Source organism: Canis lupus, chromosome 2 (genome assembly GCF_003254725.2).
Source record: "Canis lupus dingo isolate Sandy chromosome 2, ASM325472v2, whole genome shotgun sequence".
NCBI lineage: Eukaryota > Metazoa > Chordata > Mammalia > Carnivora > Canidae > Canis > Canis lupus.
The window spans coordinates 23,514,608-23,541,658 of NC_064244.1; the positions used below are offsets into that span (position 1 = coordinate 23,514,608).

General features: G+C 46.3%; 1 long non-coding RNA gene across 2 annotated transcripts in view; it reads left to right on the forward strand.

The window, feature by feature from the left end:
- Positions 1–14,434: 14,434 nt before the first annotated feature.
- The window catches only part of LOC112658995 (uncharacterized), a 47,601-nt gene continuing 34,984 nt past the window's right edge, over positions 14,435–27,051 (forward strand). For both annotated transcript variants that reach the window (XR_003136091.3, XR_004813472.2), the window contains exon 1: positions 14,435–14,500. This is a non-coding gene — a long non-coding RNA (uncharacterized LOC112658995). The remainder of the gene's footprint in view (positions 14,501–27,051) is intronic.

Genomic DNA, 27,051 nt, shown 5'->3' on the forward strand with positions numbered 1-27,051 from the left:
CGGCCTGGGGCCCCGGGGCGGCCTGTGCCCCCAGCCTCAGTTTCTCACTGAATGTGAGAATAAGAACCGTGGCCCGTGAGGTCGGCCGGGTAACGTGGTGACCACCCGGCGCGATGCCGGCCCACGGCAGCTGTAGTGAGTTGCACAGTGGGCCCCCCAACTTTGCGTTCACCCGTGACCTTTTTGGGAAGCTGGGTCTCTGCAGATGTGATTAAGGTAGGAATGGACATGAGGTCACTCTGGGTCAGGGTGGATCCTGACTCCAACGAGGGTGTCCTTAGAAGAGCCGGAATAGGACCCACGGACGCAGGAGAAGGCCCTGTGAAGCCGAAGCCAAGGAATGTCAGGGGCCTCCAGATGCTGGGAGAGGCCGGAAAGGACTCTGCTCCGGGGCCTCCAGAGGGAGCGTGGCCCTGGCCTCCGGAATGTGGGAGAGAAATTTCTTCTGTTTTAGGCCACCAAGCCTGTGGCAGTTTTTCTGGCTGCCCTGGGAACCGAATCCAGTGTGTTCCTCATAAGGTACAGTTAGCTATGACCTTCTTCCTTTTATTTTTACATTTTTATTTACTTATTTAAAGATTTTATTTATTCATGAGAGACACAGAGAGAGAGAGAGAGAGAGAGAGGCAGAGACACAGGCAGAGGGAGAAGCGGGCTCCATGCAGGGAGCACAATGCAGGACTCGATCCCGGGACCCCAGGGTCACATCCTGAGCTGAAGGCAGGCGCCCTACCTTCTTCCTTTTAAAGAGAAGGCTGGACTGTGTCGGTAGGCTGCTTAGGGAGAGAAGCAGGGGTGCCCTGGAGGGAGACCCCCAGAAAGCTGGTGGGTGATTGGTGGAGGCTTCTTTGGGTGTGGGGTGGGGCATGACGGGGATGGGGGGCGGGGATCCCGTAGACAGAGCCGACGTCTCCCAGAGACCCCAGGCCCTCCTGAGCCAGGACTGGGAGGATCTTCAGAGGTAGCTTCACCAAGCCTGGACCCGAGTGTCCCCGGGAACAGGAGAAGCACCTGCAGACTAGGCGGGTGAGGCTGCGAAGGTCAAACCCCACCGCCCCAGTTACCAGGGGCCAGGTGAAGTGTGCTGGGACCTCTGTCACCGTGTGCTCTGTCCTACCTGCGCCCCAGGACAGCCAGGGGATCAGGGTCAGCTGGGCCCCCCGCCCTACCCGCCACCTGCCCCACCCCCACTGCTTGGCCCTCATCCGCCACAGGCCCTCCTTGGCCCTGCCCAGCCATGCTTCCCGGGGCTACAGCCCTGCTGTCCCTACAGGCTGAGACATCAGGCCCACCCCCTCCTATTCGTACCCTGTCTTCCTGCCTCATTGTCTGAAGTGCCACCTTTGACCCGGGGGCCCAATGAGAGGCAAGAGGCAATGAACGAGGTAACCCCTGAGTCTTGGAGTGTTGCCCTGACTGTGGGCACAGTCATGACCAACTCTGTGTGGCACCAGTGCAGGGGCCCTGCAGTAGGTCACTCAGCGACTCCTTACTGAACCCCCGGGACATGATGTCCCAGGAAGAAAGCAGTGAAGAGTCCCTTGCCCGTGGAGCTTCCTTCTGGTGCGCAGATGGTGAGAAAGGTCCCGGTGGGGGGAGCAGGGAAAGCAAGGGGGGTGCAGAGAGGGAGGAGTCTGTCCAGGTGAGGGGAGCCACAGAAACTAGGAGCAGAGGGGACCGCTCAGGGCCACACAGGTGACGGCCACGCAGGGTGAGAGGGGTCAGAAGCGGGTCCTTTGAGGGCAGAGCTGAGCTCCAATGGACGGCCTGCAAAGGTGAGGTGGAGGGGGTGGCAGTGGATCCAGGGTCAGGGCTGCCAGGAGCCCTGGGGGGTGTGGAGCCCCCCACTGCCTGACCCTGTCTCCCCATCCCCTCTGTGGCCATGGGGCTCTGGCCAGGCCTGTGGGGTGCTCACAGAGCAGAGCCGGGCCGTGGGCTCATCCAGGCAGCTGGCCTGTTGGGCAGGGGGTGCCTTCCAGCCCCCGCAGGCCCCACGAGGCAGCCCGGCCTTCCTAGGCTGGGTGCTGCGGGGTGCGGCCAGCCCAGCGGGTGGGTGGCCAGAGCCCCCCGCGAAGGCCGGGCAATGGGTAGTTGCACCAAAGTGGCCTTTTTCAAAGACTGTCCGGCGGTTGTGCAGGGCACGGGTGGGTGGCCCGGGCCATGGGGCGAGGCAGGAGTTGGGTGAGGGCCGGGGAGGTGTGGGGAGCGGCCGAGAGCCGTCCTCAGGCCAGCCGGGCCCTTGGGTCCTCGAGGTGCCCCAGGGGAGAGGGGCGCCCACAGGCCTTGCTCACTGTGCATATGGGGCTGCGTGTGCCCACCTGGGGCCCCGTATCCTCCTCCAGCCCCTCGGTGCCCCCCGCAGCCTCCTGCCTGCAATCCCACCCCTCCACCCCACCCCCGGGTCTGGGGCCCACATCAGCCAGGCCCCCTCTCGGGCTTTCTCCCCCTTTGAGAACAGATGTTGCTGATGGGCCACACAAGCACTGTGACTCTCTAACTCCACCGAGTGTGTAATTATAGCAACACAAGCATCAAATTACCAAGGACAAGTAGCTGCAAAGTAATTATATGATTCTTTGTTACTCGAGGGTTGGGGTTTTCCCCCCCTTTCAGAGATGATTCCTTTAAAAGCTCCGGTTGGGTGCGTGGGTGGGTGGGTGGTGGGTGGAGCAGGTGGTGGTGGATGGGCAGGACCAGAGACTGCTGAGGGGGTTCAGCATCCCCGGGGCTGCAGGTTGGGGGGTGGCCAGGGTTGGGGTGAGGGAGGTCTGTGCCCCCCTCACAGGTGGTATCACGGCCCCCCTCCTTCTGGAGAAGGAGAGGAGAGCAGGGTGGGGGGCGGGCCCTGGGGTGCAGAAGGGTCAGGGAGACTGGGGAGGAGTCGGAAGGAGGTGGGGGGGGAGGTTATTCCTGGGGTCTCTGGAGCCACCATGAAGGGGTGCAATGCATGGCAGTGTCCTCACCCCTTGGTCTCACCTCATCACATACTCCCAAGGACCCTCAGCCTCTGCAAAAGCCCCAGAGGCAGACACGAGCAGGGAACCTCGGTCACCCAGCCTCAGCGTCGGCCGCCAGGATGTGCAGTCGGGGCCCTGAGCAACCTCCCCGAGCGGACCTGCACCGCGGCCGCTGCCCGGCCTTCCTGACCCAGTTCCCGCCAGCCGCGGGTGTGCATTGCTGTTTGGGGCACTGTTGTCCCTCCCCTGTTCCCCGACCTGCTGGTGACAGCCTGGTGGCCCCTGCTGGGCTCGGGGAGGCCCCCAGCAGGTGCCCAGTGGTTGGAGTGCGACTTGGCCTAAGAGGCAGGAGACGGGGTGGGAGAGGCCACGGGGAGCACCACCAGTGACATGTGCCCCTCCCACCCTCCCACAGGCTCCTGGGGATCCTAGGTGAGAACCCCTCTGCCCCCCCCCCCCCCGCCTGCTTCATCTGCACTCTTACTAATTTGGCTCACTTGACACCAAGCCTCGGGGGGATGGGGGGCTCCCTGCCTGGGTGTGCGTGGGGCTCTGGCCATGGACCAGCTCAGGGAACTGTGTCCTGCGGACGTCCTCAGGCAGGCAGGCCAGCCACGGGCGAACATTCTCTCCATCACGCCCATTACAGTTTAGATTACAGAGCAATTATCCTTCTGAGCAGCTGTGTAATTCACAGGTCACATCCATTCAGCTGCCTGATGGCGTTCGGGGGACCCTCACTTGGGAGAGCCCGGGAAGTCAGGGACGGGCCAAGGCCCAGCCCCAGGACACTGGCTGCTGTGGAGAAGCGTTCGAGCGTCTCCATCCGGGCTCCCAGGCCCGTGGGGAGGGTGTGGGGCTGGGGTCCAGGGGGACGCCTCCCAGCCTCATGGGTACCACACTGCCCGGGCCCCGCGCACTCAGGCTGTGGAGAGCCCCCGCCTGCAGTGGGCAGGGGCACTGGGGCTGCACTCGGGTGTCAGAAAATCAGCTCTTTGACCCAAATGCTTATCCGATTGGGGTATGTGTGTGTGTGAGTTTTTAAGATTTTATTTACTTATTCATGAGAGATACAGAGAGAGAGGCAGAGGGAGAAGCAGGCTCCCTGCGGGGAGCCCGGTGCAGGACTCGATCCCAGGACCCTGGGATCACCCCCTGAGCCAAAGGCAGATGCTCAACCTCTGAGCCACCAGGCGCCCCTCGATTGGGGTGTTTCAGAACTCCATTCTCGGTCTCTAGAGGGCAGAAGCCCAGAGGTCATGCCATCAGCATGGTAGTCCCGTGGGCTCCCTGTCCTCGCAGCCGTCTGTCTCTCTCTCTCTGGTGGGGCTGACCGGGATATGTGGATTTCCAGAGCCCTCGACATCCAGAGGATGGTCTCCCAAGGCGTTTAACTCTCCGTTCAGTTTAGGGAGACTTAGAATTTAATCACCCAAAGGGAAGGAAGCAAACCAGCATTACTTTTCAACTACTTTACCCCAGGAGCGTGGAGTGAAGAGTGAAAGCCCCTTTCACTCCCCGGCCCAGCCCTGCTCTCTCACAACCTCAGGAGTAATCCTTGTTGGCAGTTGGTATGTGCACTTATTTATTTATACATTCACAGATAAATAATAGAAATACACAAGCACATGTAAAAATGTTAAAAATCACATAGACAGATCGGTGGTACATATTGTTCTGTTGATTTATCTGGCAATATAGTGTAAGATCCTCCCACGTCCTTACGTTCGTGTGTGTTTACACCACCCTTGTTAACCACTATGTAGTATTCCGCAGTGTGGCCGGCTAATAATCTGCGTTACTACTCTCCTACCAACTGTTCCCATTTTATGATAGGGCGGGTGATCCTATAGTGCCCAGGAATGCATTTTCCTGCAAGTAATAGATTAAATATAAATATAAATATGTTTATAATGGCTTAAACAAGATCCTTCATTCCTTCTGCCTTTTTTTTTTCTTAAGTAGGTCTAAGCTGAGCCCAATGTGGGGCTTGAACTCATGACCATGAGATCAAAACCTAGACTGAGATCAAGAGCCAGACGCTTAACTGACTGGGCCACCCAGGTGTTCCTCTTCCTTCCTTTTCTTAAATGTAATGAGAAGTCCTGAGGCAGGCAGCCCAGGAGTGCTTAAGGACGTCCTTCTGTCTTCCTGTCCTGCCACCCTCGTGTATGGCTTTGGTCCTCCTGGTGGAAAAGTGGCTGCTGCAGCCCCAGGGTCGCTCCAGTATTTCAGCTAGGGCAGAAGAAAGTGAAGGTGAAACCCCAAAGCTTTCTCCTTTTGAGAATTTGTTGTGTGTGTGCATATGTGTGTGTGTGTGTGTGTGTGTGTGACCCCACCCTCCTCTGCGGCTCAGTTACTGCTGACCCCTCCCCTGGCCAGCTCAGTGGGCAAGAGTCTTCTTTTTCCCAAAAGGAGAGTCTATGCGTTTTTGCTCTCAAACCTGCCCCCCTTCCCCATCTCTCCCAGGATTTTTCCCAGGGGGCTGTTGGCCAGAGGAACTAAGGGGGAAAAAATCAGCAGAGAAGAGAAGGTCATGCCCCCTGACCTCCATTCTGAGATAGGGCCTGCCATCTGGGGACAGGTGGGATCTATTTTCAAATACGGCCTTGTAGATTTGGACCCAAATTCTAGAGGATGAGGGCGTCAAGGAGAAGGTGAGGAAGCAGTTTCACCGGGTATCTGAGGGTCACCAGGAGCCCCCGTGGCCCCCCGAGGTGATCCGTGACCTGTTCCTGCCCGGGAGCTGCAGGGGGGCTGCACTCCTGCTGGGGCCCCGTACTTTGCATCTTTTGAGAGACGTATCTCCAACTTTTTTTTTTCCTCGACTAACATGACTACACACTTGCTCTCTGGAGTGGAATTTTGGAGAGGTTTTTTTTTTTTGCAATATATCAGATTCCAAATTATCTTCTAGGGAGAGTTGGCCTTCCTTTCCTTTTTTTTCTCTCCCTGTTAATTTTTCTTCCCTTGGCCATGCCATCGTCCTTCCACAGATGTTTATTGAGCACACAGTCATTGAGAGGGGAGGTGTCAGACTGGAGTCACGTCCTGGCTTCACCACTCAGGAGGTGGCAATATCACGAATTAATTGCCCTCTGTGTCCCTCGGTTGTCTCAGCTATGAAATGGGGGGTAACGGTGGGCCGTTGCCAGGCTTAAATGACTTGCTATGTATAAAATGCTTGGCATTAGTGGCTGGCGTATAGCAAGTGGTAAATGAGAATAGCGTTAGCTACGCTTATTCAGTGTGGCAGTTGTGGGGATCGTGTTAAGTGGGCGTGGTTGGCATGATCCCCACCTCCATGGAGTCCACAGTGAGCACTACCAGGTGAGCCTTCCATTCCCCAGCTCAGCAGATCGTCATTACACAACGTCCCTGTCGCACTGGCTGGTCAAATGGCTGAATCCTAGGAAATGCGACTGTAGATTGACCATCGCTCAACACCTCTCACGTGTGGCTGAGAGCCACGTCACGTTTTTAAATCAATTTTTATTTTATCTGAGTATAGCCTGCACATTGTCAAACAGGTGAAATGGTCATTAAAAATTTAAATCAGGGATCCCTGGGTGGCGCAGCGGTTTGGCGCCTGCCTTTGGCCCAGGGCGCGATCCTGGAGACCCAGGATCGAATCCCACGTCGGGCTCCCGGTGCATGGAGCCTGCTTCTCCCTCTGCCTATGTCTCTGCCTCTCTCTCTCTCTCTCTCTGTGACTATCATAAATAATAAATAAAAAAAATTTAAAAATTTAAATCAGAAAAAAAGACTCCTCTGGCTCCTATTACCATCCTACCTTTTCCTTAAAGAATACTTTTCATTCCCTTTATTGTTTCTTGTGGTATTTAATGCCACACTCCCAAATAATATACGTATCCTGTATTGTGATTCATCAGGTTTGTGGATGATGAAAAATTTTACGTCCTCACACCTGTCTCTCTTCCTACCTCCCACTCTGGTTAAATCACATTCTTTATTAGCTCTTTATTCCATATTTTCTATGGTGACTCTGTGAGTATTGTTCATTGCCGAGTCAAGTAATGTACCATGACAATATCTTATTTCTCGTTCAACTTTTATTTTTCTTGGAGCTAATAACTGCATTATTCTGTTGTCTGTTTAGGTTTTTTCTTATCCAGTTGCAAATTGTATTTATAGGCAGTTTTTCCCCTAGGTTTCATTCTACTCCTTGAGATTGCTATTTCCCCCAGGTTCTGCTGTTCTCTTTGTTTTGCTACCTCTCCTTCATGATGAAGACATCCTTTCAATGCCTTGTGACCCTTTACAGTCCATTGGTATTTAAGAGTGACCTACAAGCAATTGACTGGAGCTCTGATTGCGCTTGTAGGGCCGCCTGCCTTGGGTGTCCTGGGGGTAGGGTGGGTGTGGGTGGCAGCAGGCTCTGTCCTTGGAGATGCCCATGTGTCATTATCTGTAGGTCTTTCTTTTCTTAAGGGTGTATCAGTTTCTTAAGAAAAGGCGCCTCTATTCCCTACCTTGGAATTTCCCCCTATTTCCTAGAGTTCTGGAACCAGGAAGGAGCAAAGGGTCAATGTTCTCACCGGTCATGTGCAAACCTTCATTCAACTCCCTTACATAGGGTCTGGGTACCCTCCACTATCACCTCCTCAATACCTGGCAACCACGAGTCCCCTCTCTGGTCCAAGGTTCTAGCATTCCTGGGGGGGCAGGGGTGCATCGGTTACCAGAATGGGTGGTCTTGGGGCCTGGGAGCCTCCTACAAACTTCCCACTTCCATTTTTTCACTTTTTCCTGCCTTTCACTGCACCTGTGCCTCTGGTCCTTGGGGTTTTCTGGGCTTCACGGTAAATCTGCTTTCTTCTTAATCCAACTCTTTACCATGGGCTCTTAGGTATGACCTTCCTGCTCCCAGCTTGGTCATTTCCATCTGCTTTTTTTTTTTAGCCTTCGCTTTCACTTTGTGCCATTCTGTTACAAAAGTCCTTTCATTTCATTGAAGATGCAGTTCATATTTCTGGGTTTCTTTTTTCTTTCTTTACTATTTGGGATGAATGTAAAAAGAAAAGTTGACAGAAATGTCTTGATGTGGTATCTTGAAGCCTGCTGGAAGCAATATTCGATAAAGAGCACTGGAAGATACAAGCCCTTCCATATATCTAAATAATCTAAAATAGTGCTTTGCATTTAGCCAGAGCCACTGAAAACTGCGCGCCTGAGGCCTAGAGCATTGTAGTTCCTGAGCAGCCGACTTTCATGTTGGTGTGAAGCTACCAGCCTATAATAAGTCCCAAGGAACTCATTACTGTGTGTCCTAGAAGGAAGCTTTTGAGGACATTGATCAGTACGTTAAATGTTCTTCTCTTGCAAGGATCCTCAGGAGAATTTCTTCATCTTCTCCTCGAATAGTCTCTAATTGTTTTTTACTGAGTGGCTGGCTTGCTTCTATTTCTTGGTCTAAGTCAGCTTCCCTTTTCCCCCCGCTAGCTTCTCCGTAACTGTAGAGCGTGTAGAACTGAAGGTTGTGCTCTCATCTCATTTTTGCTGACATTTTATCTCTACTCATTCATCTTTGCCTTTGTGTTTTCTTTCTCATCCACTCCTAGTTCTTATTCTCTTGTTCCATTCATTATGACTATTGTCATAAACTAGGACATTTGGAGGAGCAAAAGATCACCCAAGCTTCTTTGACCCACACCTAGAACCCTGATCTCTGATCTCCTAGTTTGGGAGTCAACCACTTGGAGAGAGAGAGAGAGCCCAGACTTTTCAAAGCTCTGTGATCTATGGATTTATCATATTTTAAATGTTGGCTTCCCACTTCTGACCTCCTTCCCTGGACATCAACTATTTCTAGATCCAGTCAGAGAATAAGTAGGGGATGTATACCATGGGGGGGTCCTGAGGAGGTGTGAAGAGATGGGAAGTCGGAATTCTCTCCCTATAAGACAAGCACACCTCTATCTATCCAACCTGCAGGTGTTCACAGGATGCTACTTTGTGCCGGCAATGCTAAAATACATGGTGATACCCAAGGCTATTTTTGTTATGAAAGAAATAGCTTGGAATTCCATTTTCAGGGAATTCTTGGGATGATCAGGTCTCTTCTTCCCAAAGTGAGGCCCTATTCAGGTAGCCCACAAAGATGCGGGACCTTGGGCCTGTCTGTCTTGGGCCGTGGGTGGAGCAGTTCATTCTGTGAGGCCAGAAAAGACAATAGTTTGCCTAACATTCCTGTGTCCAGTTGCTATTTTTCCCTCGAAGGGATGTTTCTACTGCTTCCTGTCCTCTGATGTTGATAGTGGGGCTGAGGATGGGCTTAGTCTCTGATATGTCACTCAGTTACAATTTTTAGTTCTCTTTAATTTACTTCTAATCTATCTGGCCTTCCCTTCCCCACTCAGGGATGTGGGACCCAACAGAGACTTCTAGCTCCTTCCCAAACTAGTGGTCCTACTCCCCATTGAGGATTTGTAAGTTTCCTATTGCTGCTGTGATAAATAACCATAAATTTCATGGTTTAAACAACACGAATTTATCATCATGAAGTTTTGAGGTAAGAAGTCCAAAATAGGGGCACTTGGGTGGCTCGGTGGTTGAGTGTCTGCCTTTGTCTCAGGTCGTGATCCCGGGGTCCTGGAATCGAGTCTCACATCAGGCTCCTCTCAGGGAGCCTGCTTCTCCTTCTGCCTGTGTCTCTGCCTCTCTGTGTCTCTCATGAATAAATAAATAAAATCTTTTATAAAAAAAGAAGTCCAAAATAGGGCTCACTGGGCTAAAATCAAAGTGTTGGCCCAGTCGTATTCCTTTGTGAAGGCTCTAGGGGAGGATCTTTTTCTTGCCTTCTCTAATTTCTAGAAATTGCACATTCCCTGGCATGTGGCTTCCTCCCATCCTCAAAACCAGCCATGGCAGGAATTGTCACATTGCGCTGCACTGCCATTGACTCCTCTGCCTTTCTCTTCCACGTTAAAGGACCCTTGTAATTACATTAGGCCCGCCCAGATAATCCAAGGTAATCTCCTTGTTTTAAATCAGTTGATAATCAAACTTAATTCCATCTGCAACCTTAATTCCCCTTTGCCATGTGATGTAACATATTTGCAGGTTCCAGGAATCCACGGGGCCATCCCCACAGGGATCAAGTATTCAGTGAACACTAAGAGCCAGGCGATGAGCTGACAATGCATAATCTGGAAGGCAGCTCAAAGTCCGTTTGTCCCAATTGATCTATTCACCCCCACTCACCCATATTCCCCAACTTACTCTTCTTGTTGGATTATTCTTCTAAGTTGTGCAAAATAATAGTACAAGGTCACACCCAGAATACTGACACTGATAAAGTCCAGATGAAGAAGAGTCCCAGCACCGCAAGGATCCCTGCGTTGTCCTTTTAATTTATTTACTTTAGTAAATTGTGGTCAGATACTTGCAGCATCGCATCTATCTACTCATAATCCATCTTTTCTCTTGTTGATGGAAAATTAAATTTCTTCGAATTTTTTTTTCTGCTATATACAATATTGGAATGAATAGTCTCAGAGATATTTCGTTGGAGACACAAGCAAAGGTTCTATCTGTAAGGAGGGAATGCCTGGGTCACAGATCATGAGAATATTCAACTTTGCTAGATCTTGTTGAGTTCCTATCCACAGAGGATTCTACTGGCTTCTCCTACCAGCAGTCTGACAGTTCCTTTTTCTCTACAGTGAAGACCGATTTTTAGGACTCTGGATGTAAAGTAAAGAAGCAAGTTGGGTGGGGATTGGGGTGGGGTGCCCCAGGAGCCCAGGCACATGGGAACTAAGAAAGAGCCAGGTCAGCCAAGTTTTTTTCCTTAGCTAAAAAAACAAAAACAAAAAACCAAAAAAAACCCTGTAGTGGAGAACTTTCTGCAGAAGATGCTCGGCTGCCTGTTCCCATTCTCCCTTGCATCATCGGGCTGGCAAGAACAGGATGACGTGCTGCTCAAGTGTTATCCATCAGACGGCAAATTGTGTGGGCAACTAAACTTCTAATCTTTGTAGAAAATTATTATTTATTTCTTACTGAACAAAACTCAAGGCCAAGAGGGTGCCCTTCTGTGGTGTGTGTGTTTTCTCTGCTTTGGCTCGGCCCGAGCTGTTTGTTATGCATGTGTTGTATTGCAAATGTGGAACAAATGAAGCCAAGATATGAAATTAATACTGTGATCTGTTTTTCTGTTTTGTTGCCATAACAATCTGTGGCTCTTGAAGCAAAGAGAAAATTAGAATTGTATTAAAGGTGTTTACACCATGTACACTCCATCCTGCATTATTATTTATTGCTATAATAAGTGTATTTAACATTTGCTTAAGGAGGGTTAACTGCTACTGGTTTTTGCCTGGTGGTTTTCCTGCTTGCCCTTCCCACCTGGTTTTTGCTTTTGACCTTGACCTTTCCTATAGTTCTGAGCAGGAAGGAGGAGGGAGTTTGGGTGAGATGCCTAACAACATCATGACTCCTGATGCTTATTCCTCTGCTGTTCTTCCCAATCCCTAGAACAATGTTAAGTCGGGTGTTTTGGTTAGAAACAAAGCAGGACCTGGAGTATATCTTCCTTCTTTCTTTGCCCCATTCCCGCCCTCTACCTGAATAGGAGGCCTGTGTCTCTGGGAGGAGAGATGAAGAGTAATTGAAGAAAGGAGCGCGAGAGGAATTTATGCCTTAGCAGAAGTGGTGTGGAAATGGGTATGACAAGTGGAGAATCAGGGGGTGCTGGTCCCCTCAGATCATCCCTCATCTTAATCTATTCCCAAAGATAAATACTCAACTGCTGAGAGCCTCCTCTGCCAGAGGTCCTTACTGGCCCAACCAGCACAGGCCACAGTCTGCTGGTCACAAGATGGTTAACATGGTGAAGCTGCCATGGTGTAAGCCCCACTCTCCCACTAACTAAATAACTCACCCACTTGGAGGCCCACTTGGGACTGTCTGGGGTTGTAAGCTCTTCAAAGGCAGGTGCTGTCTTGCTCCTTTTATCAGCCTACAATTCCTAGAAAGATGTAGGACATGCATGAGAAACCCGGGAGCCTCATTCATGGCTTGTTTGGGTCATTGTAACGTGTCTAAAGGATATCCTGGTAGTGCAGGAAGAGTGTTTAAAAACGTACAGCTTTTGGTGAGTGGTACCCATCATCGAGCGTCTGTGGCTCCAGAGACAATAGAATGGAAAGGAATATTTCTGACCCTTCTTGGAAGGCAGTCCTCCAGATGATCTTGTTCTGTTTTGTTTTTTCTTTTTTAGGGTAGAATGTGGGCAGAGGGGACCACATGGGAACCCCCCACCTAGGGACTGTATAAGAAGATCAGAGCTATAGAGGCCTGAGTTGATGACAGATCTAAAAATGTCCTCTTGTTGTCCTTCACTGTCCAGGGGACCTTGAGTCAGGCCTAAAACCCAGGGCAGAATGAAAGCCCTTTCTTGTGTGAATCTCTTTTTTGAGCACAATAGATGCAAGCCTAGAATGGGCCTTGGTTATGTCAGCAATATCGGCAAAAAAGAGCCCATTAGTTCTAAGAGAAATCAACCTCTTTCTCAAGGCTAAAGTTATCTTCCGTCTCAGATTCTTGTACCTGGGTGTCTGGATGGACACACACACACACACACACACACTCTTAAAAAGAAAGGATAAAGAGGACGAGAATGGGTTTGGAGGTCCAGGTTAGCCCGTGAGTGGTCACAGTATTATCACGCAGGAGGCAGCTGCTTGTGACTATGGCAACTTCGATCCCGAGGGAGAAGTGTGAAATAGAAGGAATATTAATCAGGTCGAGGGGAGGGAAGATGCTAAAGGAAGGGATGGGAGTGGCAGGGGGTCCCAGACGGTGGGGTAAGGCTGGCTCTGGTGCACGTTGGGGCATAGCGGTCCTGCATTTCAGCTGTCCTTGTCTTGCTGGGGCCCTTCTTTCTGCTGGATGCCATCCCAGGTCTGGGGCACAGGCCCCTTCAGAATGGGGGCTACAGACAAACATGAGGCGAGAAGGTGCAATCATTCCCAGGCACGGCCTCTTTGCTTTTAGGAATAACCTGTCTGAAATGTTCCATCTTTGTCACTTTGTCTCTCACTCAGGCATCTCTCACTCAGAAGGGTGAGTAACCAATTCCTTTGTCTCAGCGGAGCTCGTGTGTACGTGCTGCCAAAGTGAGCACTGTCTCAATGGATCTAAATTGCTTAGAAGTGGTCATATCCGCCAATTGTGACTACCAGAGTTCATGTCATGGGGTGGTTATTTTTGTGCCAAATCCTTCGCCGAGGTGTGGGGATGCGAAGTAATGTGGGCAGGCTCACACAAAGAGTGAATACCTCACCTCACAGCACTTTGCCATTCTGCTTGCTTAAACAAGCGCCAGCGTGTGACGAGGGACCGCTGGAGCTCTGCTGAATTTTCTTTGGTTGAATTCCCTTGTGTCTACATGGTCTGAATGTCAGTGGCTAAAACACTGTTCCAGGAGAGCAGCTTGTGGTAACTGTTCTCCCAGAAATGTGATGTGTGCTTCCTACCTTGCATGATATATGACAGTTTCATTTGTTCCAAATAAATTCCTGACAGTATCCAACTCCGTGGATTGTGCAGATAAAATGCCCCTATTATGCCTCCTTTAAAAAATACTTAGGAAATGTGTACATTTTTATTTGTGTGGGAAGATGATATTGTGAAATATTAACATAATCTCCCATCTTGCAAGGACACTCAGAGTTTCACCCTTGGCACCACCCTGCTTGAGGGTATCGGGAAACAGGCCTCTGCTTTCCCAGAGCAGGGCTGCCGGGACTTTGCAAATAAATATACAGGATGCTCGGTTCAATCTGAATCACAGAAATGACCTAGAATTTTTGGCATCATTAAAAAATCTTCTGCAGGGCAGCCCGGGTGGCTCAGTGGCTTAGCGCCACCTTCGGTCCAGGGTGTGATCCTGGAGACCCAGGATCGAGTCCCATGTCGGGCTCCCTGCATGGAGCCTGCTTCCCCCTCTCTGTGTCTCTGCCTCTCTCTCTCTGTGTCTCTCATGGATAAATAAATGAAATCTTAAAAAAAAAAAATTTGCAATTTTGGGGGACCATATACTAAAATTTGTCGTTTACCTGAAATTCAAAGGTGGCTGAGTGACTCGTATTTTCCCCGGCAACCCTACCCCAAAGGAGGGTAAAATCAAAGAACAGAAGCAACAGAGGCTTGGCTTTTAAGTTCAAAAACTGTGGTTGAGCGTAAAATAAAAAAGCCAGGGAGACGACTTGCCGAGTGATTTTATTTTCTTGCATGAGAAGAAAAGAGCTCTGGCGTGGGGAAGGGGCAGAGGCTGGAGCCAGAAAAGAAAGAGGAGGGGGTGAGTGTAGGGGCTCCCCAGGGTTCTCTCTGCACGCCCGGGGGAGGGGGGGTGGTGAGGGGCCTGGAGCAGCCTGGCCTGGGAGCAGGGGTGTGGGCGTGGCTTGTGGTGGCCCCGCCCAGTCTCCGCCCCCATCCCAGAGTGCAGTGCGCGGGAGTTTCCCAGGGTTCCTCGCGGCTCCTCACGTCCGTCCCGCGCTTCAGGATGGCGTCGGCAGGTGAGTCCTTCTGCTCCTTCCTGTCCTCCCGCCCCGCAGTGTATCCGCGGCCTGTTGGTTGCATTCGTCAGCCGCCTGTGCCCTGGTGGGCGCCGTGGCCGCGGGCATGAGCCAGCCTTGCGCACCTGCGCGCCGGGATGTTGTCAGGGGAGCCACGGAACGACGCATGCGCAGTTTTCCTGGCCTCGGGGTCTCCGGCGGACACCTGGGTCGCCTGTAGTACGGAAACAGTGACGCCCGCTCCCTGGGTGGCTCGGGATGCAGTGAGCTCGCGTATACAGACGGTGCCAGCAGGGTGCAGCGCCTGGCACGCAGCAGCCCGCCCTCCCGCCTCCCTGCAGGCTCCCCGGGCAGGGAAGGGCCCCCGTGGAGCTTCCAGGTGAGAAGCCCCTGGGGGCTCTAAGTCTTGGGGATCATTGCCTCCTGGCCTGCCCTCCAGCTGCCGAGTGCAGGGCGTCAGTGTCTGAGTCAGGCTGGCCAGCGAGGCATCTGCGGAGCCGGGAGCCCTTGCCTGCCGCGGAGACCTTAAGACGGCAGGTGCAGCCCAGCAGGTGCAGCCCGGCAGGTGCAGCCCCAGCGGAGGAGCAGGTCCCGGTGCCCCGCCCCGGGCTGGGCCCAGGTCCTGGCAATCGCCGACGCTCGCACGTGTCCAGCAGGCGGCCCGGCCCGCACAGCCGCTCGCTGTGACCCCGTGGGCTTTCGGGGTCACACTGCAGCAGATGCCTGTCCTTGGCCGGGGCAGTTAGCCCGCAAGTGGAAAGTCGGCAGGAAGCCAACAAAGCCTTCACGTAGGGAGGGGCGTGATTGATGCACCTGGGTGGCTCGGTTTTCACCCGCAGGGGAGGGCAGGCAGCTTGATTGGAGGAGGTAAGACCACCTGGGCGCCTCAGCTGGGCCAGGTGGGAATAGAAGGCGTCCTCGCTCCAGGTAGGAGATGTGGTGGTGGTGGTTTTGCAGCAGTTGCTTTGACATGGGCAGAAAGGAAAAATAATAAACAAATAAACAATAAATAAGTAAGTAAGTTAAGTAAGTTAGTTCTTTCTTACCAAGAAGTGTGCATGTTCAGACATTCTGGCCCCGAACGCGTCCTGGACCCCACTTCCGAGTGGAGCTCAGGGGCGTACTTCAGAAGGAATGGGATAAGGATGTGAAGGGCATGAGGGTTAGGGTGAGGATTTCTGAGTATAATAAGGACTGAGAATGCAGATGCACAGGCTTGTGAATTTAGCGGTGGAGGATTTTCCTGCAGCAGGTAGCCGTTTCCGACGTAGTTTCACGGGTGAGCGTGCAGCTTGGCAACCCTCCGGCCGGCATTCGGGGAGGGAGAAGCAACTAAAAGCTTCCCACCTGGTGGAAATCCCAGGCCTTCTGTCATCAAGTGGGGAGAGGAGGAAGGCTGAAGGAGCAAACGGGATTTTGGACGGGATGGAGCCTCGAGGTGGCACAGCCTGGCTTTCCTGGAGTCCCCACATGGATCTCCTCTTGGGAAGGGGAGAGAGAAAACCCCGTCTGGCATCTTTGTCAGTACAGGCCCTTCTCCCTCCTGTTGATGCTCTCAGAGCATGAGCCCAGTCATTCCTGTAACTAACCCTGATGGCTACGCATTACATCTCCCAGAGCTGTTTCTGTCCCCGGCCTCCTGAGGTCAAGTCCAGGAGAGATTTGAACCTGACACGAACCCATTTAATTACCCATATCCCCTCCCAGAATGTGCTTCTACTCTTCCTGTGTCTCAAGGATACCTGCTACTGCCTTTGACCTTCTTGTCCCGCATGCCTAATGTTGTCCTTTCTTCCCCCCCTTTTTGCCAGTGCCTAGACTTTCTGTAAATGTCACACCTGATAGTTTGCTATATTTAAAGTATCTTTAAACCCGTTTTCCTTTTCTTTAGTGTGACTGCTCCTGTCTTCTCTGTTTAGCCAAACTATTACAATATCCTTGAGCCTAGGTGGTTTTGTTTTGTTTTGTTTCTAGGATTGATTTGTTTGTGAGGGAGAGTACGTGCTTGAGTGGAGGGAGGGGAGAGGGAGAGAACCCCAAGTGGACCCCATGCTGAGCATAGAGCCCGATGTGGGGCTTGATCCCACGACTCCGGGATCATGACCTGAGCTGAAACCAAGAGTTGAACCGTACCTGACTATGTCACCCAGGTGCCCCTAACTGTGTCATAATTACATACATCCCATCCGACTAGTTTGTAATCTTCCCTTAGAGAGACAGGAGCCCCAGAACACTGATGGGTTAGTTTCTGTACCAGTGTTTCCCAAAGTGTGTCTTAGAACATTGGCTCTGCTGGATGTTAATCAACATTTATAAAGTGCCCATGGTGTTATAAATACTTTGCACGTAGGTAGGCATAGTTTATTACCGTGTCCATTTTGTCGATGAAGAAAATACTAGCTGCTAAATGGCAGAGCCGTCCAGGGTTCAAACACAGGTGGTATTGTCTTCTCCATCAGGCTGCAGGTATATTGCCTCTTAGGTTAATAGGAATTATGTGATAAAATTTTTCAAGAATGAATGCCCAATTTAATAAACACTGGGTTGAACCAAGGTAAATAGGTGGATCTTTGCTGCAGAGTACAGAGACTTCTAAGGGCTCTTTGTATGTTCATGGACATTGTGCATTGGAAACAGGAGCATAGAGTTAACTGCATTCCTTACACCTTCTTGGCTACCAAAGAAGGTGTAAGGTGTATTTTTTCCCCATAGGTTATTTTGCAGGTCAATGTGGAAAATAATTTGGAAAACATTGCTTTAAGACCAGTGTTTTCAAGTTCATACCTCATTGTAATTAATAAATTATCCAAATTTTAAACTGGTCACTTGTATATGTGTGTGTTATATATTTATCACATTCTCTGTTCCCCCACCCTCAGTTTCATTTAGATATAATTGACATAGATCACTTACAAGTGAATAGCATCCTATTATATGTTGCGAAATAATGACTGGAGTCGGTTTAGTTAGCATCCGTCATTTCATTTATATATAATAAAAAGTTAAAAAAAAAAAAAAGAAAACTTTTCTTTGTAATGAGAACTCAGGATTTACTCTCTTAAGTTTCCTGTATATTATACAGCAGTGCTAGCTCTAGTCATCATTTTGTACATTACATCCTTAGTATTTATTTACCTTATAACTGGAAGTTTGTATCTTTTGAGCACCTTCCTCCAATTCCCCCAGTCCCTACCCCCAACCCTCCCACCTCTTCTAACCACAAATCTAGTCTCTTTTTCTATCACTTTTTGTTTTGTTTTTTTGATTCTACACATAAATGAGATCATGCAGTATTTGACTGACTGACTTCACTTAGCATAATGTCCTCAAGGTCACAAAGGGCAGGATTTCATAGTTTCTAAAAAATTATATATGCATACCACAACTTGCTTATCCATTCCTCTATTGATGGATGCTTAGGTTATTTCCATGTCTTACCCCTTATAAATAATGCTGCTGTGAACATAAGGATACAGCTATCTTTTTGAGTTAGTGTTTTCCTTTTCTTTGTATCTACAATTGACCTTTGAACAATGCAGGAGTTAGGGGTGCCAGTCCCCACCACAGTAAAAAGCCTGTATAAGTTTTGACTCCCCCCCTGCCCCAGACTTAATTACTACTAACCTGCTGACCAGAAGCCTTACTGATAACAGAAACAGTTAACATATATTTTGCATGTTATTTGCATTGTATACTGTATTTTTATAATACAGTAAGCTAGAGAACAAACGTTAAGGATATCATAAGAGAAGATATATTTACAATACTGTATGTATACTTAGCGAAAAAATTCAGATATAAGTGGCTTCATGTTGTTCAAGAGGCAACTGTATTCCCAGAGGTGGAATTACTGGATCAGAGTAGTTTGGCTCTGGGAAACGAACAAGGGGTAGTGGAAAAGGAGGTGGACGGGGGGTTGGGGTGACTGGGTGACCAGCCCTGAGAGGGGCACTTGACGGGATGAGCACTGGGTGATATGCTATATGTTGGCAAATTGAACTCCAATAAAAAATAAAATAAAAACATAACAAAACAAAACAAAATCTCTAATGCCAGTATAAAATCTGAAAAAAAAAAAAACCCACAAAAAAACAAAAAACAAGAGTAGTTCGGTTTTTAATTTTTTTTGGATTCTCCATGCTGTTTTCTATAGTGGCTGTACTAGTTTTCAGACCCAAGTGCTCCCAAGTACTCTGCACAAGAGTTCCCTTTGTTCCACATCCTCATTATCTGTTGTGTTTTTGATGATGGACATTCAAACAGATGTGAGGTGATATCATAGTTTTGATTTGCATTTCCCTAATGGTGGTGATGTTGAGCATCTTTTCATGTACTTCTTGGCCATTTGTATATCACCTTTGGGAAAACGTCTATTCTGTTGCCCATTTTTTTTCTTTTTACTTAAAAAGGATAGTTGAAGGATAGTTGACATATAATACTAGTTCCAGGTGTACAACGTAATGATTCAGCAATTATAAACATGAAATGCTTGCCACTGTCACCATATGAAGTTATTATATTATTGAATATGCACACACACACACTACATCTTACGCTATACTTTTAATCTCCATGATATATTTATTTTATAAGTGGAAGTTTATACCTCTTAATCCCCTTTGTCCATTTTGCCTGTCTTCCTGCCCTCTTCTCTGTGGTAACCACCAAATTGTTCAATATGTTTATGGCTCTCTTTCTATATTTTTGTGGTTTGTTTTATAGATTCCACATAAAAAAGTGAAATCATATGGTATTTGCCAGTCTGACTGCCTTCACTTAGCCCAGTACCCTCTAGATCCATCCGTGTTGTTGTAAATGGCAAGATTTCATTCTTTTTTATGGCTGGGTAATATTCCTTTGCATATGTATACACCACATCTTCTTTATCCATTCATTTATTCATGATCACTCGGGTTCCTTCCGTATCTTGGCTATTGTAAAGAATGCTGCAGTAAACATAGGGGTGCATCTGTCTTTTCGAATTAGTGTTTACATTTTCTTTGGGTAAATACACAGAAGTGGAATTATTGGATCCTGTGGTATTTTTAATTTTTTGAGGAACTTCTATCCTGTTTTCCATAGTGATTGCACCAGTTTATATTCCCACCAACAGTACACGAAGGTTTTCTTTGCTCCACAAACCCACCAACAATTTATTTCTTGTCTTTTTGATACTACTCATTCTTTCCTACTCATTCTTACTGGTGTCAGGAGGTATCTCATTGTTTTATATTTGCATTTCAGTTGCGATGAATGATGTTGAGCATCTTTTCATGTATCTGCTGGCGATCTATATGTTTTCTTTGGGAAAATGTCTGCTCAGGTCTTCTGCCCATTTTGCAGATTTTTTTTTGTTTGTTTGGCCTTGAGTTGTATAAGTTCTTTTGTATATTTTGAATATTAACCCATTGTTGGACATATCATTTACAAATACCTTCTTCCATTCAGTAGGCTACCTTTTCATTTTGTTCATGGTTTCCTACACTGTGCAAAACCTTTTTATTTTGTGATAGTCCTAATAGTTTATTTTTACTTTCATTTACCTTTTCCTTAGGACACACATATCCATAAATATGTTGCTTAGGCTGACGTCCAAGAGATGACTGGCTGTGTCTTCTTTTAGAAGTTTTATGGTTTCAGATCTCACATTTACGTCTTTAATACATTTTCAGTTTATTTTTGTGAATGGTATAAGAAAGTGGTCCATTCTTTTACATGTAGCCATCCTGTTTTCTTAACACCATTTATCAAAAAAGGTGGTCTTTTGTTCTATTGATATATCTGCCTGTTTTCATGCCAATACTATACTGTTTGGCTTACTGCTGCTTTGTAGTGTAACTTGAAACGTGGGATTGTCCTGTCTCCAGCTTTATTCTTCTTTCGCAAGATTGCTTTGGCTATTTGATGTCTTTTGTGGTTCTAAGTGAATTTTAGGATTATTTGTCCTACTTCTGTAAAAAATGCTATTGCTATTTTGATAGGGATTGCGTTGAATCTGTAGATTGCTTTGGGTAGTATGGACATTTTAATGATATCAATTCCTCCAAGCCACAAACATTGTATGTCTTTCTGTTTGAGTCATCTTCAGTTTCTTTCATTAGTGTCTTAAGTTTTCAGAGTATAGGTGTTTCACCTCCATGGTTAAGTTTATTCCTAGGTATTTAATTTTATTGGTGCAATTTTTTTTTAAGATTTAAAAAAATTATTCATGAGAGAGAGAGAGAGGGGCAGAGACAGAGACACAGGCAGAGGGAGAAGCAGGCTCCATGCAGGGAGCCCAACATGGGACTCGATCTTGGGATTCCAGGATCACGCCCTTGGCCAAAGGCAGGCGCTAAACCACTGAGCCACCCGGGGATCCCCCTTATCGGTGCAATTGTAAATGGGATTGTTTTCTTAATTTCGCTTTCTGCTATTGCATTAGTAGCGTATAGGAATGCAACAATTTCTGTATATTTGGTATCCTGCAAATTTACTAAATTCATTTATTCTAATTTTTTGGTGGAGTCTTTTTTTTTTTTAATTTTTATTTATTTATGATAGTCACAGAGAGAGAGGCAGAGACACAGGCAGAGGGAGAAGCAGGCTCCATGCACCGGGAGCCCGACGTGGGATTCGATCCCGGGACTCCAGGATCGCGCCCTGGGCCAAAGGCAGGCGCCAAACCGCTGCGCCACCCAGGGATCCCTTGTGGAGTCTTTAATGGTCTTTCTATCTAGTATGTTATCTGCAAGTAGTGACAGTTTTACTTTTTCCTTACCAATTTGGTTGCCTTTTATTTCTTGTTTGAATGCTGCAGCCAGGACTTCTAGCACTATGTCGGATAAAAGTGGTGCGAGTGGACATCCGTCTTGTTCCTGATCTTAGAGGAAGCACTTTTAGGGTTTCACCAATGAGTATATGCTATTAGCTGTGGGTTTATATTTAAAGATTTTATTTATTTATTCCAGAGAGACAGAGAGAGAGAGAGAGAGAGAGGCTCCATGCAGGGAGCCTGATATGGGACTCAATCCCAGGACTCCAGGATCACGCCCTGGGCCGAAGGCAGGTGCTAAACTGCTGAGCCACCCAGGGATCCCTAGCTGTGGGTTTTTATATAGTGCCTTTTATTACATTGAGATATGTTCTCTCTAAACCCACCATTGAGGGTTTTTATCAAGAATGGATGTTGAAAAAAAAAAAAAAAGAATGGATGTTGTAGTTTTCCAAATGCTTTTTCTATGATTTTTATCCTTTCTCTTGTTAATGTGATATATCACATTGATTTGCAAATATTGAACCACCCTTGCATCCCTGGAATAAATCTCACTTGGTGGTGAGTGATCCTTTTAATGTACATTGTTGAATACTGTGCATCTATGTTCATCAGGGATATTGGGTTGTGGTTTTCTTTTTTTGTCATGTCTTTGTCTGGTTTTGGTATTCAGAGTAATGCTGGCCTCATAGAATAAATTTGGAAGTTTTCCTTTCCATTTTATTTTATTTTATTTTATTTTATTTTATTTTATTTTATTTTATTTTATTTATTTTATTTATTTTATTTTATTTTATTTTATTTTATTTTATTTTATTTTATTTTATTTTATTTTATTTTATTTTATTTTTTGTAATAGTTTGAGAAGAGTAGGTATTAATTTTCTTTCAGCATTTGGTAGAATTCACCTCTGAAGCTATCTGGTCCTGGACTTTGGTTTGTTGGAAGGTTTTTCTTTTTTTTAAAGATTTATTTATTTATTCATGAGAGACACAGAGGCAGAGACACAGGCAGAGGGAGAAGCAGGCTCCTTGACGGGAGCCCATGTGGGACTTGATCCTGGATCCTAGGATCACGCCCTGAGCCAAAGAAAGAAGCTCAACCGCTGAGCCACCCAGATGTCCCTGTTGGGAGTTTTTTGATTACCTATTCAATGTTGTTAACTATTGGTCTGTTCAGATTTTGTATTTCTTCTTGATTCAGTCTTGGAAGGTTGTATGTTTGTAGGAATTTAACCATTTCTTGTAGATTGTCCAATTTGTTGGCATATCCTATTTTTTTTTTTTTTAGCATTATAACTCTTTGCTTTTTTGTGGTCAGTTGTTATTTATCTTCCTTCATTTCTGATTTGAGAAATATTTGAGTACTGTCTCATTTTTTTCTTGGTAAGTCTGGGTAAAGGTTAGGTAAAAAAAAAAAAAAAGTTATTTTTCAAAGAAGCAGCTCTTGGTTTCACTGATCTTTTCCATTGTCTTCTCAGTCTCTATTTCATTAATTCCTGCTCTGATCTTTATTATTTCCTTCCTTCTACTGACTTTGGGCCTTGTTTGTTCTTTTTTTAGTTCCTTTGTAAGGTTAGATTCTTTGATATTTTTCTCGTTTCCTGGGGTGGGCCTGTATCACTATAAACTTCCCTCTTAGAACTATTTTCACTGTGTCTCAAAGATTGTGGATTGTTGGTGTTTTCATGTATTTTTTAAAATTTTCTCTTGATTTTTTTTTTGTTGTTGTTGACTCATTGGTTGTTAGCATGTTGTTTAGCCTTGATGTGTTTATGTTTCTTTCCATTTTTTTCTTGTAATTTATTTCTAGTTTCATACCTTTGTGGTCAGAAAGATGCCTAATTTGGTTTCAGTCTTTTTTTTTTTTAAGATTTTATTTATTTGAGAGAGAAAGAATACATGCAAGCAGCAGGAAGGGGCAGAGAGAGAGGGAGAGAGAGAATCCCAAGTATACTCTGCACTGAGTGTGGAGCTTGATGTGAAGCTCAATCCCATTACACCGAAATCATGACCTGAGCCAAAACCAAGAGTTGGACACTCAACTGACTGAGCCACCCAGGTGTCTTCTTAACTGCGTTGAAACTTGTTTTGTGGCCTAGCATGTGATCTGCCATGGAGACTGTTCTATGTATACTTGGAAACAATATGTGTTCTGCTGTTTTTGGATGGAATGTTTGTTTGTATCTGTTAGTACCAGCTGGTCTAATGTGTTGTTCAAAAACATTGTCTCCTTGCTGATTTTCTGTTTGAATGATCTAGCCATTGATGTAAAGTGGGGTATTAAGTCCTCTACTATTCCTATATTATTGTCAGTTTCTTTTTATGCCTTTTAATATTTGCTTTATGTATTTAGATGCTATGTTGGATGCATATTTACAATTATTATATCCTCTTCTTGGGTTGATACTTTAATCATTATTTAATACTCCTTTTTGTCTCTTGCTAGTCTTTCATCAGAGTCTATTTTGTCTGATATAAGTATTGCTACCCTGGCTTTTTCCTGCTTCCATTTGCATGGAATGATTTTTTTTTTTCCCCTTTCTTTCACTTTCAATCTGCATGTGTCTTTGGGTCTGAAGTGAGTCTCCTGTAGGCAGCATACAGATGCATCTTGTTTTTTATCCATTCAGTCACCCTTTTTGGAGCATTTAGTCCATTTACATTTAAAGTAACTATTGATAGGTATACACTTATTTGCCATTCTTTAAATTGTTTTCTGGTTCTTTTTGTGGTTTTTCTCTGTTCTTCTCTTTCTCTCTTCCCTTGTCATTTGATGGCTTGCTTTAGTATTATGTGTGGATTCCTTTCTCTTTATTTTTTGTGTATCTACTGCAGGTTTTTGATTTTTGGTTGCCATTGAGTTCATATATAACATCCTATGTATATAGCAGTCTATATTAAGTTGATGGTCACTTAAGTTCAGATCCATTCTAAAAGCACTAAATTTTGCTCTCTGCTCTACATTTTATGTATATGATGTCATATTTTACATCTTTTTATTTTGTGTATCCCTCCACCAATTTTTATATATAAAATTGCGTTTACTGTTTTTGTGTTTTAATCTACATACTGGTTTTATAAGTAATTCACTATGTTTACAGAATGTTTGCTTTTAGCTGTGAATTTTTTTCCTTCCTTAATCTTCTTCTAATTATGACTTTTCTACTTGAAAAATTCCTAAATATGTCTTGTAAGTCTGGTTTGTCAATTTTATTAACTTTTATTTATCTAGAAAACTCTGTCTTTCCAATTCCCAATGATAGTCTTTCTGGGTAGATTTTTCTTGGTTGTAGTTTTTTGTTTTTGATTTTTTCTCTCAGCACTTTGAATGTATCATGTCATTCCCTTTTGGCTTATAAAGTTTCTGCTGAAAAAATGAGCGAATAATCTTATGGGTTTTCCTCATATGTAACTGTTTTATTTTTTCTTGCTGCTTTTAAAATTCTTTCTTTATAATTACCTTTTGTGATTTTAATTATGTGTCTTAGTATGGAACTCCTTGGGTTCATCTTGTTTGGAGCCTTTTGTGCTTCCTGGACATGAACGTCTGTTTCCTACTCCAGGTTAGGGAAGTTTTCAGGTATTATTTCTTCAAATAAATTTTCTGCCCCCTTCTTTTTTCTTCTGGGACCCTTTTAATGTGATTGTTATTAGCTTGATATTGTCACAGAGGTCCCTTAACCTATCCTAATCTTTAAAATTCCTTTTTTTTTTTTGCTGTTCAGCTTGGGTGCTTTCTACTACCCTGTCTTGCAGGTTGTTGATCTCTACTTCTGTCTCCTCTGATCTGTTGATTCTCTCTAGTATGTTTTTCATTTCAGTAATTGTATTCTTCAGCTCTGACTGGTTCTTTTTTTATATTATTTATGTCTTTGTTGAAATTTTCACAGAGTTCATCCACTCTTCTCTCAAGTATCTTTATGAACATTATTTTCAACCCTTTATCAGGTATTTTGCATATCTGCATTCTGTTCAGCCTCCCCCCCACCCCCACCTCATGGTTTTTGTCTTGTTCTTTGGTTTGGAACATATTCGTCTGTCTCATTTTGTCTGGCCCTGTGTTTTTTCCTATTTATAGGTAGGTCAGCTCCATCTTCTGGTCTTGACAGCAGTGGCCTTATGTGGGAGGTTTCAGAGTCTTCCCAAACCACTAAAACCAGGTGCTCCTGGGGTGTCCCCTGTGTGAGCTGCGTGTGCCCTCCTGTTGTGGCTGAGCTATGACTGCTGTGGGCCCACTGGTGGGTAGGATTTTTCCCCCTGTGTGGCTAGCTTACAAGCTCTGTCACACTTTCTGCAGGCATGCTAGTGGGCAGGGCTGCCCCTCTGCCTGGCTGTCTGCAGTGATCTGCCCCTATTGCTGTGGGTGTGCTGATGGGCAGTGCCTGCTCCCAGCATAGTTGTGTGAGGGATCTTGTAGCTACAGTGGGGGTGCTGATGGGCAGCATTTATTTCTGGCGCACCTGGCTGAGAGTCCTGGCTGCAGCTAATGCTGGTGTGCTTGTGTGTGGGTGAGCTACCCCACTCCTCAAGGCAGGAATGAATCAGGAGTGGCTTTGGAGGCAACATATTTATCTGGGTCTGCCCACTAGGTGTTGTAGAGTGCTTTGGGCGGGAGGTATCAGTCCTGACTGAGGCTGTCTGGTGTGTGTGGTGGTGTGGGAACCACTTTGGAGGGGCACCTGACTGGGTGATTGTGTGGCAGTCCACAGGGGAATGCTGGGGCCTGGCAAGTGGTGTTAGCAAGGAGCCTGGAGAGCATGAGAACTGGCTCCTGTAAATGTCCAGCTATCTAGGATGAAGGAGGGTAAGAAAAATGGTACCTGCCAACACTTCTGTTCTTAAAGTTCTTGCAGTTCCCTTCCCCTCTGGCATGTCCTAAAATTAGTCAGTAAATCTCCTTTATGTATATAACCTATGCACTTTCCAAATTGCTACTTCTGTGCTGGGTGTACTGCTGAGTGAGACTATATACTGGTTCCTTAAGAGCAGAGACTTGGTTTCCTGTAGCCTTCCAGCTCTCCTGGAGTTAAGCCCTGTTGATTTTTAAAACTCCTGCAGTTTAAACCTACTGATTTTCAAAGTCAAATGGGGATTCAGCTTTTCAGTGTACCTCCCCAGGGTTGGGGGTATCTGAAGGGGGGCTTGATTCCCTTGCTCTTACATGCTTGTGATAACCCTTCCACTTGTGGGTAGCATGGCTGGTGTTTTGGTTCCCGACCATGTTTCGACTTCTACTGTTCTATTCAAGGTGTATTTCTCTTTATGACCTTAGCTATGGAAGATCTGTTTTGCTGGTCTTCAGGTTGTTTTCAAAGTGAGTGGTAATGCATGTAGTTTTTGCCTCAGTGTGTCTGGGGAGCGACAAGCTCAGGGATCCTCCTATTCTGCAATCTTCCTTCTCTCTTGTCTTTTGCCCTCTTTTAAATTGGATTATTATTATTTTGTTACCGGATTGTATAAGTTACATATTTTGAATATTAAACCCTTATCAAGATACATTCTTTGCAAGTGTTTATTCCTATTTTGTAGATTGTCTTTTTACTTTGTTGGTCATTTGTTTTTCTGTGCAGAAACTAAATTTAGAATTTGATGTAGTCTCATTTGTTTATTTTTTATTTTATGGCTGGTGTTTTGGGTGTCGTATTCACAATATTACCAAGATCCATATCAGGGAGCTTTTTCCTTATGTTTTTATGTAGGAATTCTATGGTTTCAGGTTTTACATTTCAGTCTTTAATCCATTTTGAGTTAATTTTTGTAAGTGGTCTAGTTTCATTTTTTTAGACCTAAATATT